The sequence below is a fragment of the Bos taurus genome, chromosome 21 (genome assembly GCF_002263795.3).
Source record: "Bos taurus isolate L1 Dominette 01449 registration number 42190680 breed Hereford chromosome 21, ARS-UCD2.0, whole genome shotgun sequence".
NCBI lineage: Eukaryota > Metazoa > Chordata > Mammalia > Artiodactyla > Bovidae > Bos > Bos taurus.
In genome coordinates, this window is record NC_037348.1 from 11,027,701 (window position 1) to 11,041,183 (window position 13,483).

The following is a 13,483-nucleotide window of genomic DNA, read 5'->3' on the forward strand; positions in this document are numbered from 1 at the left end:
GCTAATCCTCTTCGCTCTCCTTGCCTGGACTGGTTGTCAGCTTCACTGTGTAACCTGGGCTAGTTTCTGAGCTACAGACCTAAGAGCTGGTGTAGTATTTCTCCAGGCAAATCTTTGGGTGGTCTTGTCCTGCACAGAGGGAAAGGCGGAGAGTAGGAAGCTTTCCAGATCGCTCTTCCAAGCACCAGTCTTCAAAGGAAAATGACCCACCTGGGAGGATAAGACATTTCCAAGAGGCAGAGGGAGGCAGGGTCCTGAGGTCAGGCAAGCCCAGAACAGAGGCCTTGCCCTGTAACAGCTGTGCTGCTCGGCCGGCTTCCACACTTGGCTAGGGAGATCACTTTTTGTAGGTTAATTCCTTGCCATTTCTTTCACATGAAATACATCCATGGAGGAAGTGAAGAAAAAATTCATTGCTTCTAAAATACAAACCTCTTAAGAGTTTGGATGCCCCGAACCATGTGTGATTTTCAGCTTTTAAAGGTTGCTTTTGTTCCTTTTCAAAAGCATTATTGGCCTGATGTCAGAAGAGAGATGCTAATTGTATAAACTGCTTGGGCCAGAAAAAGATTTTCTAATCTCTTTGGGCATTTGAAATACAGAGTCCCACACTGTGACTTCCTTCAGTAATTCATTAAATGTGGAACTACCGTGCACTAACTTCCCACAACTGAGTAAAGGAGAATGGAGATAGGGAAAATGGGGGACAGTTGCCTTGACAGCAGAGCGGTGCTGGATGCAACGGCAGACTCTACCTGACATTGCTGGGGAAAAGAAGCTGTATCTTGGATGAAACAGCAGCCCTGAACTTCACTGCTGGCTTTTAAACACTGACTCTCACCAGGTCCTGAGACTTTTACAACAATGTCTCACTGGTTATGGTGGTGGATGGTGATGCTGGTACTGGTGGCGCAGGGTATGCTGGAAGGAATTTGAGGCATGAAATTAAAAAAAAAAAAAAAAAACTTTCAGTAAGCTTATTGGAAGGATTGAATTGAGGTAACCCATATAACACGCTCCATACACGGCAGGTGAATATACAGTAAATGTTCCCCACAGTCATTATCTATTAGTATTTATTAACACAAATCAAGACAAGAGATTTGAGAATCAAGATTTTCTAATCAAAATACTCATAAGTGTATTCATTTTAGATGGCTTGGGAAAAGGAGGTTTCTCAGATCAAACTATAAAGGGTGATGACTCTGGCTTAGGACGCCCACTGAGAAAGAGAAAATATAAGTGGATGGAGACCTTCTCCGGGCTGGAGAGAAGGATCATATTTCAGCTGAGGGGGATGGTTTCCTGAGCTATAAATTGATGTTCAGTCCAAGAGTCACTCATAATATCATTTAGCTCTTCAGAAGGATTTCATTCTTTAAAGAAAACGAGGGCGGCAAACAGATGCAGCTGGTCTGTGAAGAGTCTAAAAATGATGTGGCTGCAGCTCACGAAAAGTGTCAAAATGATAGCGTGTGCCCTGCTCTCTGTCCCCTCGCCAGGTGACTTGTGGAATGATGCTCTCAGACAGGTCGGAGAGAGGCAGAAGAGGGAAAATAGCCATCCACTAAGAGAGATGGCGAGGGCTTGTTTATCAAATGCTCTTTGTGAGAGCAAGCTGGCTGTGCAAAGTTAGTTCCTCGGTGGTGTCCTTTGTTAGAAGCATTGTGCGTCGGAAAACAATCTGGCTTTCATTTGGGGAGTGTGTGACAATACTGATGTTTTTAAGAACATTTAGGCTTAATGTCAGTGAAGGGCTCTAATCAAGACCATCCATGAATTATCATATCCTCATTTCTAATCACTCATTGGTCACTTCCATTTCTCCATCCACCCATCCAGATTGAACTGCCTGAGAATGGTAGGTGTTGTTTATTAATGTTCATGGAATTCTTCTAAAGAGCATGGATCAGTAGTAGTGAATACTGCTGTTTCATTCATAAGTGATTATGTTCTTAATTCCATGCGTGTTTCTTCCTGTCCACTATTTATTAGGTCCTGTGGTTGGCTTAGTATGGACCACACTAGGGCAGTATCCATATTCTGGGTATTCATAGTCTAGGGAAAAAAATAAAACAACATCATAAATATAATGCAGAATAAGCTAAGTAATTCAAATTCGGTAAATGCAAAGTTCTTAGAAAGTTGACAGGAAAAAGAAGTCCCAGAATGAATGTTCTTGACCAAACTCATTATGATGAGTATTGCTGGTTCAGAAACCTCAAAGCACCATTTTCAAGGATCTAGATGTAATGTACTAATTCTAGGCATTTGGGAATCATCAGGTAATAAAATAGATGTGGATTTTTGCTCTCATGGGTTTTAAATTCCTGTGGGAGGTGAGGGTTGGGTATAGGCAATGACCAACAATCATAATAAACTTTTTCTAATCTTGGTAAGTCTTCTGGAGAAGAAAAAAGACAAACTTTCTCCAGAAGTTACTGAGCTGGAATTATTTGGCTGATCTGCCAGGCAGTAATGATCCTGCCGTTGCCACATGCTGCTATATTATGGCTAGAAATAAAAAGAACTAGTGAAATAAACTGATAGGTGATTAAATGATTTTATTTGGAAATGCAGCTACATGGATGGATGCTCTGTGCCATACCATTTGGGAATTAAAAACAGGAAGACTGCTCATTGGCACAGATCTTTACATCTATATGCATACATGAATATATGTGTAAACTATGATGTTTCTGTATCTAGATCCAGAAAAAAATAAGAAAATCAGTATGTTAACAAGATACATAGAGGAATACCCATAAGGACATATAGATTCTGGCTTTCTCCAATCATGAAAACCGGTTTGACAATTCTTGATGAAATTGACCAGTGGGTTTAGTCTAACACCTGGCCAATTCAGTCAAAAATGTCAAAAATTCTGTGACTGAATTGACAGCTGTTGGACTGACCGACTGGTCAATTCCATCAAAGCAGTAGAACCATTTGTGCTTGTAGATACATTTCAGACCCAATATAGAAGGAGAGAATCTGGGGAATTAGCACAGGGGTGATCTCCTTCAGTACATTCGGACTCAGAGAATGGAGAATAAGTCACCAGTTTCTAATATCATGTCGTATCAATGGCAAATTTAAGTCGTAGCACTATCTGAAATCCAGTCCATAATAACCTTGACTGGAAATAAATCAATGCCGCCTGTCCTTGATCCCCTTGCACAATGGACTATCAATGTCTTACACTCTTCTAATAAAGCCCGAATATTCAGGGGTCCAGTCTCAATGCTTCTGTTTTATCACAGATGAATTCCCAGGACGGTACTATTGAGGAGTACGGGAGAAAGAAATGTGCATTTTAATAAAATGATAATAATCATGGCATATCATGCTCGGGGTCTAAGCAGAAAAATGTTCATTTTCAATATTCACAACTCAGCACTTTCTTCCTTCACCGTGGTAATTTCTTAATGATAGAAAAAAAAAAAAGGCTCTTAGAATAAAACTTTGGGACTTAAAGGGAGCTAAATATGCTTAAGTTCTTCCCTTACTGCGTGTTTACTGTGAAGACACACAAGCGCGGAGGAATATCTTTCCAATTTCTGGTTCATTGTCCCCTGCTTGGTGCTTAGCCTGTGAGGACGAGTATAAATCTTGAGAAACCATCGTGATGGCCCAGGGAATGCTCCTCGGACCCCCGTGGCCAGGAGACACGTGCATCTGCATAAAGTCTGCTCCATTAGAGACCAAAAGAGCCGACCAGGCTCTCCCACGGTTTTGAGTTAACGCTTGCCTTTGTGTCGCCCACTCTTTTCTGAACTTGAAATCCAATTGGCCAACAATTAAAGCCAATTAGCACGTGAGGAAAATAAACCAAAGACGCTCCCCTTGTGTTTTCCACGGCCGCTGGAAAGCTGGTTGGCTCAAGGCATTAGCATAGCTGTGTATCAGGCCGGGCATATAACAGAGACTCGTTGGCTTAAAGTATTAGAAGAACTGGGCTAGCGGCTGCCGCAGCAGAACCGTGTTATTCTGAGCTAACAGCTGCCAAACATTCTTGACGGGAGGTGGGGCAGATGTCCAAGGACAATCAAAGAGAGAAGAAAGTTTAAGCCAACGTTTGCCTATCTCATATTCTCCGCTTGATCCTCAGCCTCAAAGACGACGCACAGCTGCTGCACCTCAGGGTCTGGAGGGCTGCCCCCAGCCCCCAGCCGCCCCCACTCCTCCCACCACCGGTAATTCTCTGAGAGCGGGGACCAGCTTTCCAGCGCAAGTGCCCCCTCACGGATCATCTCACTGGAGATGATCTTCCCAAAGACTTTTCAGTTTTCTCTACACTCAAAATATTTGGGTCAAAATTCCACAGTGTGTGGTAATCATAGGATCGGGAGCTGGAAAAAAAACCTCTCCAGGTCAACCCTAAACAAGGCAGCTTATCAGGAGACAGGATGTGTTTGGCCAAAGCAGCATGTTCTTGGAGGTAAGAAATCATCCGTTCAAATACAAAGTGAAGGGAAGAGGAACAATCCACGCGAAATCTAAATGTTGCGGATTTACCCTCAAAGCTGTAGACAGTTTCCTTCACTGTTTCAATAATATAAGGAATGTGAGGGTGAGAAATTAGAGTACCAAGGTCCTTTATGGATAAACAGACATCGTATGCATCTGGATGGAAGCGTTTACTAAAACATGGGCCTGTTGTCTCTCCTGGGGGAGAGGGGGCGGGGGCTTCATTTTTCATCAGTGCATTTCATGTCCCATAGTGTGGCAATATGCTTATTTGCTGAAATCCTGTATTATTCTACTTCATCCAGCATGTCTAAAATAGACAACTCTTTCATGTTATTAAACAGCATTTGAGGTGGATTAAACAGTAGAATGAAGAGCCTGACAAACTCACCTGAAGAGCCTGTGTTATTGTCAAAACTGTGACACCTCATGTTGTTCTATAGATGAGGACAAACTCAAATTTTATGTTTAAAAAAAAAAAAAAGTTCCTTGGAGGATCTTGTTGGGAAAGCTAAATGTTATATGGCATTTTGCATGTACCATCACCTCTAAGTGACAGGCACTCATACTGAATTAGAAGTATATGATCAAAACATCAACCCTACTTCCTTCCTTTGCCATGCATTTCTAGGCAGATATGCTGTTTTATATATTCCTTCATATCCCAGAACCAGGGCATAACACATGCTTACCATGTTTACTGAACAAATAAATAAAATGACATAAATGAAAAATGAATGAATAACTGAGTAGACTGAATCACACACCAAACCCATTGAAAACACATGCCAGTAATACTCCTGTAATTGAGTTACATATAGAAACAAAATGTTCTATTTTCCGTGGATTACCTGAAAAGCATGCAATATGAAATTGTTTCTTTTAAAAGCATGGATTTGGAGTTCTTTTGTTTCAACAAAAATATCTATTTAAACATAACTATTGGAATTAGAGAGGGTTTTAAAAATTACATCTATTTCTACCCCGACAACTAATTACAGGGAGAGTTTTCACACATACTGCCACTGCAGGTGCAAATATTTAATTGTGTGTGCAAGCCAGGTGGTGGGGTGGCTCCTTTACTACGTGTTCAATTGTGTCTGTTCTAGTTGCCCCTTCAATTAGCCGTGGGTGCAAAAGCACAGACTGAGCTGAGGCCCTATTAAAATGAGGCCTATATATTCCACAGCCTTTTATCTGTGTTGTGCCTTTTGCATTTTATTTTAGTTGCTCCTAGCTGGGGCCCGGGGGAGTCACTTCGGCAAGCTAGTTAGCCAACAGCAGCTGGACTTCGCCTGATAAGAATTGCACACAGTTGCCTAGAAAATGGTCAGCTCCCCTCCATGAGTTTGGGCATTAAACTGGTATCTCTGTTAAGACCAACATGACTGACTTCTTCTGAAGGTTCTTGAAAATCATGGGAAGTTTTTCCCTGTGAGATCAGAAAAGTTTGAACAAAATGCTTGAAATAGATAGCCTTCCTGATTGAGCAGTGTTCATTATTTTCTCAGTAGCCGTCACCTTTTGAGACTTTAAGTAACCAAAAGTCTATCTGAGTGGCTATTTGAAGGAAAGGGATAGTATTTGAGCTCTTGATTCTTTTTTTTTTTTTTTTTTTCAATATAAAGAATTCAAAAGCCTCTTTGGGGAGATAGAACAGTTCTGTATAATCATGTCTGAGAATCTACAGGGTCAACATTTGACCAAAGCTGAGATTATGAAATAATCAACTTGATGTTGAGTTCTGTCGATTTGAAAAGGGTTTGGAGTGAAGAAAACAGCAGAAATTTGTCATCAGTGACTTGAGTTCCAGTTTTCTTTCCCTCGCGGTATGACTTCAGACACTTAACTTCTCTGATCATCCGTTTCTTCACTTGTAATAGGGCCACTGATGCTTACCTCACAGGGCTTTGTTTGAGGGCTGAAGAAGATGGACTTAAAGGAACTTGTGTAGTTTTAAGTCCAGGTTACATGTTCCACAGAGAGAACTTGCCTTCTCTCAGGAAAAAAATAATGTAGGGGAAATTTCTGTTTAGCTATAAGTGGGAGAACTTAGGGGAGGGAACAGCCAGACATCCTGGACGAATATTTTATTTTTACCCTTCAAGAGCTGATGACCATGCTCACATCCTCAGTTGATGTATTATTGAATTTTCAGCTAGAGCTATAAATCACAGCCTTCTAAATCATAATGTTTATATTTTTAGGGAACTTAAATATGTTTCAATAATCTGGCATCATTCCATTTAAATACTTTTCTTCTGTTACCCCTAGCTGCTCATTCTTTGGAGAATGTAGATTTTAAAATATTGAGCTTAAATTTTTCTTCATCATTTTTCTATTTTTGCCTTGTTTATTTACAGTTGTTGACTTCTTCTGATGTTTATAGGATGCCATGTATCGAAGGTGATTTGAAGTTTTGTCTTCAAGTCCAAAGTCCCTAGTCATAGTAACACACATGTGCATACACACACCACCAAGGCTTTCCTGGAATTTTCAGTAATCCATCGTGACATCTTGTATACATGAACGTCTTTTGGAGACAAGATGCTTGCCCTGGGCACAGAGACTATGGGAATGCTAACATTTGGTTGCCAAAGGAATACGACATCATTAATAATGATGGGCTCCCTGTGATACGCTGGGATGATGAAAGAAGTGATTCCAGCATCTAGGAAATTAACAATGACTCCTCCATTTGAAACCTGGGTAGTTATTTCCCTTGCCTGACTTGGATATCCTGGAGAGGGCTGTATATATCCCTTGTCTTAGCCCTTTGCTTTTCTCTGGCTAAAGATGATCTCAGTGAGAGACTCAAATTCAAAAGAAAAATTAATTTGCTCACAGGAAAATTCCACACTGGTGGTAAAACGTTGGGTAGAGGTCATTCGTTCTCTTTGGGATGAATTCCAGTTCCTCTTGAGCCTCTTTCTCCTCTCTGGGGTGGGAGAGAGTGGGTGTAAGTCCTGCTGTAACAAAGGCAGAGACACCAGGCCCCAAGGGAAGGCACCACCCGGAACCTCCCACTCCCTGTGCAGATACTTACCCAACAACAGCAACCATTCCCACCCATTCTCCTAACTGTTGTCCTTCAGAGTTTGAGAACCACTTCCTTGCGGTGCTCAGGGGCGACAGGAGTTAAACCCTGTCTGAAAAGCTCTGGGAGTTTGTAACATGGCTTACAGGAATGGGAAAATTTAATTGGCATCCAACACTTTTTCTGTGATAATTGTGTAACATGGCCAGAACGTCTTAATGATAAAGAGATAAAATAGAAAACCTCTGTCACTTTGAATGTAAAGCATAATAATTAATAATAATAATATTGTTACTATTAACCATTTATTATGAATTACCATGGGCCAGACACTAGGCTACTTGTTTGCATATATCTTTTAATTTATGTCTAAATATATGTGTGACTCACACATACATTTGGATATTCACACATAACTGGACTTTTTTTGGATATTGGAAGTCAGTTGGGCCCAAACTTCCATCTTACTTATGGTGGGAAATCTGATGTCTCCCGCAACCTCCCAAATCTCAGTGATGCATCTGATCACTTCCACTCTGGCCTGCTTCTGACTTTTCTTGAACTCTCTCTCTCACTAGCGTCTCATCTCCCATGCTTCTCCTCTCTGCTCCACCGTGACTCAAGCATGAACCTTCTATTTGCACTACTTTTCCAGAACCCGCTTGCACGAAACACTGGTGTACACAGCAAACTGTGCACTTTGTTGGAAGCAAAGGACAGCTTCACAGCAGAGCAAACAACTTGAAAGTTAACGCTGGGCGTTCCTGACCTCTGAGGGATCTCTGGCCACCCCAGCTGACTAATTCCTCCCTTCACACCTCAGCTTTGAGACAGAGCAGCTCTCCCATCAAAGTGACACGGGGCGCCAGCGTAAGCAGAGCTGTCCCTCTGACAGAGTAGGAAGGGTGCGAGGTGGGTTCTGAAGGGCTCACCTAGAAGCTGGAGGTTGTGGAAAGGTAAGAATTGGCAGAGACAAGCAGAGCTGTCCTCAAATAGACTATACAAAATAAAGGGAAAAGGAAAAACCAGGATTTCTTCACACTGTATTTAGGGGGAACAGTATTATATTGTATACTTAGATATTTGTTAAAAGGGCAGCCTCATGTTGTGTGTTCTTACCACAATCAAATCAAAACAGTGCAAAACAAAATGACCCGATTTTCTCTAGACTGTTCAACTAAAAGAAACAAGAGGACTATTGTACTGACTTAAAAATAAACCACAAACCTAACAACCTATCTATTGGAACACTGGCTTATCCAAAGCATTCAGTGCTAGGCATATGACTATTTTTTCAGTTTGTGTAATGTGGGTTTTTAAAAAATCAAAATAGGCATAGACAAATGAGTATCTGAATCATAACCTTTTTTCTATATAGTTGGTTAAGTTGCATGATATATCAGGAAATGATTCCAAATTCTGTTTCTTGATATATGACATTTTCCCTTTTCCTGTACCGGTTCTTTGCAATGTCCCATGTGTTTGCCATAGGAATAACTCTTCATGATCCAGGTAGACAGAAATGCCTTTGTATGACAGATCTGAAAATGGGGTGACACCTTTTGTAAGACTGGACTCATTTCACTCATCAGAAGTCTTCATGTCCACATATTTTTGCAAATTGCTTTCTTAGATATTTCTCTGCTTTGTAGATATGAGAATCAACTTTATTAAGAAGAAGAAAGCAGATCTGCTTCCTATGTGACTGTTCCTAAGTTCCTGGCCTGAGGTTGCTACAGCCCAGGATATAACCAGGATGTAATCAGCAATCGTAGTAAATCAGTGGGTTCCCACAAGGAAGTGAAGAGAGGCAAAAAACAAAAAAAGGAAATTGAAAAGAATCAAATTTCAAACATGAGTTTCAGAGGATTATTAATACAAAGTCATAAGAAGAAAATGATGGTTAAAATGATAAAAAATATTTGTTCAACATCCCTTAAAATTAAATGCAATAAATCCTTCAAATGACTACATATACATGCACACACACCACACACACCACACACACACACACACACAAAGTTACTTTAAAATGCTTTACCTCAATCTTCAGTATGGGTTTCATCCTTTTGGAGTGAGGAATGCTTTGGAGTGGTTTTGATTATTATTATTATCCTACAGTTTGACTCCAACCCTAATAATCAATGGTCGGATGGCATCACCGACTCAATGGACATGAGTTTGAGCAAGCTCTGGGACGATGGTGAAGGACAGGGAGACCTGGCGTGCTACAGTCCATGGGGTTGCAAAGAGTCAGACATGACTGAGCGACTGAACAGCCACAAATCATCAATACTAGGAATAAAAAGGAATTGAGGAAGGCTGAGATGCCGCCTTTCTGAGCATCCTTCCTTCTCTGTTCCCTGCAGGTCAGGATCAGAACTGAGTCCTGCCCATGGAGAGCTGGAGGCAGGTACCACACCTTCCTTAGGACTGCGGTTGGCCCCTTGTTTGGAGACAGGCTGTTTTCAGTAGCTCATGGGCTGCAAGAGCATTGTGAGATGTCAGACTTTCATTCATGATAAGTCTAAGTAGCTCTTTCCAGGCTCTTGAGAGCCTAACAGATGAACTACCAAGAATAAGGCTAGGGTTTGAACTGGTTGGGACGGTGACTTTCAGGTCACAGCATTTTTTGTTTCTACAGGAGGTGGCAGAGAGATCATTGGGGGTGTGCATGTGTGTGTGATTTAAAATAGAATCGAATGGCTAATCAATTCCCAAGGTGAACGTGTAAAAATACAGCCAAACACCCTGGCTCTCACAGCAACCATTCTCCACCTCAGTGACGAGGAGGGTCCAAAGTCATTTGTCATTAATACAAAAAAGTGCTATGGTCTGAGGATCTCATACTGATATTACAAATGAGATTGTCTTTTCCTGTAATAACAGCATTCACACCTACTTGCTTTCTGATATGCTTTTTAGAAATGCGCTTTAGCTCATTCCAATAAGCAAGTCTATTCCATATGAAGTTCATATACCACATGTAGAAACTGACTTTAATAACTATAGATGGATACTTAGGCAACAATGTCCCCTTCACTACCAGACATGTCCTCAAACTTTCAGATAATTGAGACTTTCCTTACCGTGACTATATGAATCTTGTGATATTTCATGCTGCTTTTGTATTTGCATGGCTAATCATCGACAAAACACACTTTTGTGCTTGGAAGAGAGCAATAGTAAATGGATTTGAAGGTCTTTGGGAGGAAGGGCTGCTTTATTTTCTCAGGATTTAGAGCATCTGACACCAAATCTACCACATCATAAGTAGTCAAGTATATTTATAAAAACAGTGTTTTACTTCTTCAAACTCTGGAAGATCTACTTCAGTTCATATAGCAGATGTGCTCATAAAGTATGAGAAAACTAAAGTTTTGTTTTCCTAAAGGAGCCAAAACTTGAGGAGAGGTGACTATTTAGCTGAAGGCAGTGGTAGTCTGGAACTGGGGTTCCTTTGCAGTCCAAAGCAAAGGCTTTCAAATATATCTGTTTTGTAAATCCATGCTTTTATGTAAAGTATTAACTCTTATAGTATTTGCCTTGCTCAAAAGCACTTTCCAGAATAATTATTAGTTAAAAGAGGCAACTTCATCTTTTTCCATTTTATTGAACTCACTCTATATCACTTGAAAGTGAGTAGGCTGATCAGGGAACCCCAATGGCTCAGTGCTAAAGAATCTGCTTGCAATGCAGATGTAGGAGACATGGATTGGATCCCTGGATCAGGAAGATCCCCTGGAGAAGGAAATGGAAACCTCAGTCCAGTATTCTTGCCTGGAGAATCCCATGGACAGAGGAGCCTGGTGGCCGACAGTCCACAGGTCTCAAAGAGTCAGACACGATGACTGAATGACTGAACACACACACACACACACACACACACACACACACACACACACAGAGGCTAAAGATCAGAACCTGAATAAGCAGTTGCACACCTAGAACTTCAAGTTGGAGCCTCACTTTCCTCATTTGTCAAAGCTGTTCTGATGATTTGTTTTTAAACGAGGTAACAGTATGTAACATAATAGGAAGTGCACGATGAACCCTAAAGGGCTAGACAAATACAAACAATAGCTGAGGTTCTCAGGTCAGACACCTGGTGGGCACAGATGGATAGACAGCCTTGTGCCCAAGTTCAGAGTTACAGGAAGGTCTCAGGATCATATGTCACCTTGGACCTCTTCTGCAGCCCGGAGTGACAGGCTGTCAAACTGTAGGCAAGGGAAGGTCTTGTCTATCAAGAACTCTTGATGATTTGAACATGCCTGACCCATATATGTGGTCTTGATGGGCTTCTGTAGTTGGTCTCATCTGAAAATTCAAGCTTTATTACAGATCCAAACTGAAATACTAACTTTTAAGGTGCCATCTGCCCTGCCCAGAGAGGCCCCAGCAGTATCCTCTGCCCCTGCCACAATCCTTGTGTGCTAGCTGACATGGAGAAAGTTCTGGTTGGAAGTCACTGCCCTGGGTTTGGGTTCCAACCTTATCATATCTTCTGTCTTGATTTTGGTTTCTCCATCTATAAAATAGGCTCCCATCTATAACACGAAGTTAGGTGAATTCTACGGATTCACTGACTCACAGTAGCATCAGTCCAGATGAAATTAGCAGACTCAGGATAATCACATGTATCCCAAAAGTGAAGTGAAAGTCACGTAGTTATGTGTCTGACTGCAATTTGTGGGCTGTAGCCCACCAGGCTTCTCTGTCCATGGGATTCTCCAAGCAAGAATACTGGAGTGGGTTGCCATTTACTTCTTCAGGAGATCTTCCCTACCTAGGGGTTGAACCCAGGTCTTCTGCATTGAAGGCAGATTCTTTACCATCTGAGCCACCAGAGAAACCATGTATCCCACACTTACATCAAAAAAAAATTTTTTTCTATTCAGAATCACACACATCATCTTCTATTTGCAACTGCAAAAATCTAGAGTAAATGATCCACACACAGAAGGATTGTCTTCTTCTTCTGTCTCCCACTCTCCTTTATTTAAATTCCTCTTCTCCAAATGTAGCACTTTTAAACGTGAAACCACTTTTACTTGAATTTAAACAAAGATGGTGTCTTCTAACTAGATTTACAAAGTCAAGGACTGGTATAAACAATTTCAGTGGGAAATATTTGCCATTTCATTGCCTTGGCTGAGATGGAGTTAGTGAAATCTGCTGTTTTAACACGAGGTAACAGTACACAAATGCAGGTTGATGTTTCCCAGAAAGAGGAATAGGGAAAGAGAAAGTGAACGGCTTCTTTCTGCTGGGATGCTTTCCAACCCCAGTGAGGTTCTGTCTCTACCTTTCTCCTTATCCAGAATGTCATGGGGAGGAGAGAGGCAGACAGATGTTTGACCTCCAGAGCAAGACCTTATCTTGGAGAGGGAGTGTGTGTGTGTGTGTGTGTGTGTGTGTGTGTGTGTGTGTGCTGGGGGGGAAGGTGGATCCTAAAAAGCTCTCCGTGTTCTCCTTTCAACATATCTGCCTCCCCAAATGAATGCTTATAGTAAAAATTAAAAGCAAGAGAGAGGAAAAAGAGAGAGAGAGAGAGCACATTGAAACCTATTTTAAATGTGTAACAGACCAGGAAGAAATAATCTAATCACTTCCGTATCCAAAATTTGGATTAGAAACCTGGTTTGAAAGACCAAAATTACTGTGGCTGGAACCTCCCCTCCCAGCAAGTCATTGGCAGCATTAACCCTGGTATTTATTGCTCATTTTAACTACAGTGCCTCGCAAGCACTTTCTCAGTGTTCATGGCAAAAAATATAATTCATATGCCTAATATTTTGCCCCAGCTCACCTTGCCTATTTTACAGTGTTTGAGACTGTTTGTGTGTTTGCTATATATCAGCTGACACCTCTGTAAAATCTTTATATCGAATGCCCTTGGCAACTATGTGCCAAATAATAGCATTACCATTTGTAATTTTTGTAGCTTGGTTTTCCTGTAAGCTTTGCTCTGTG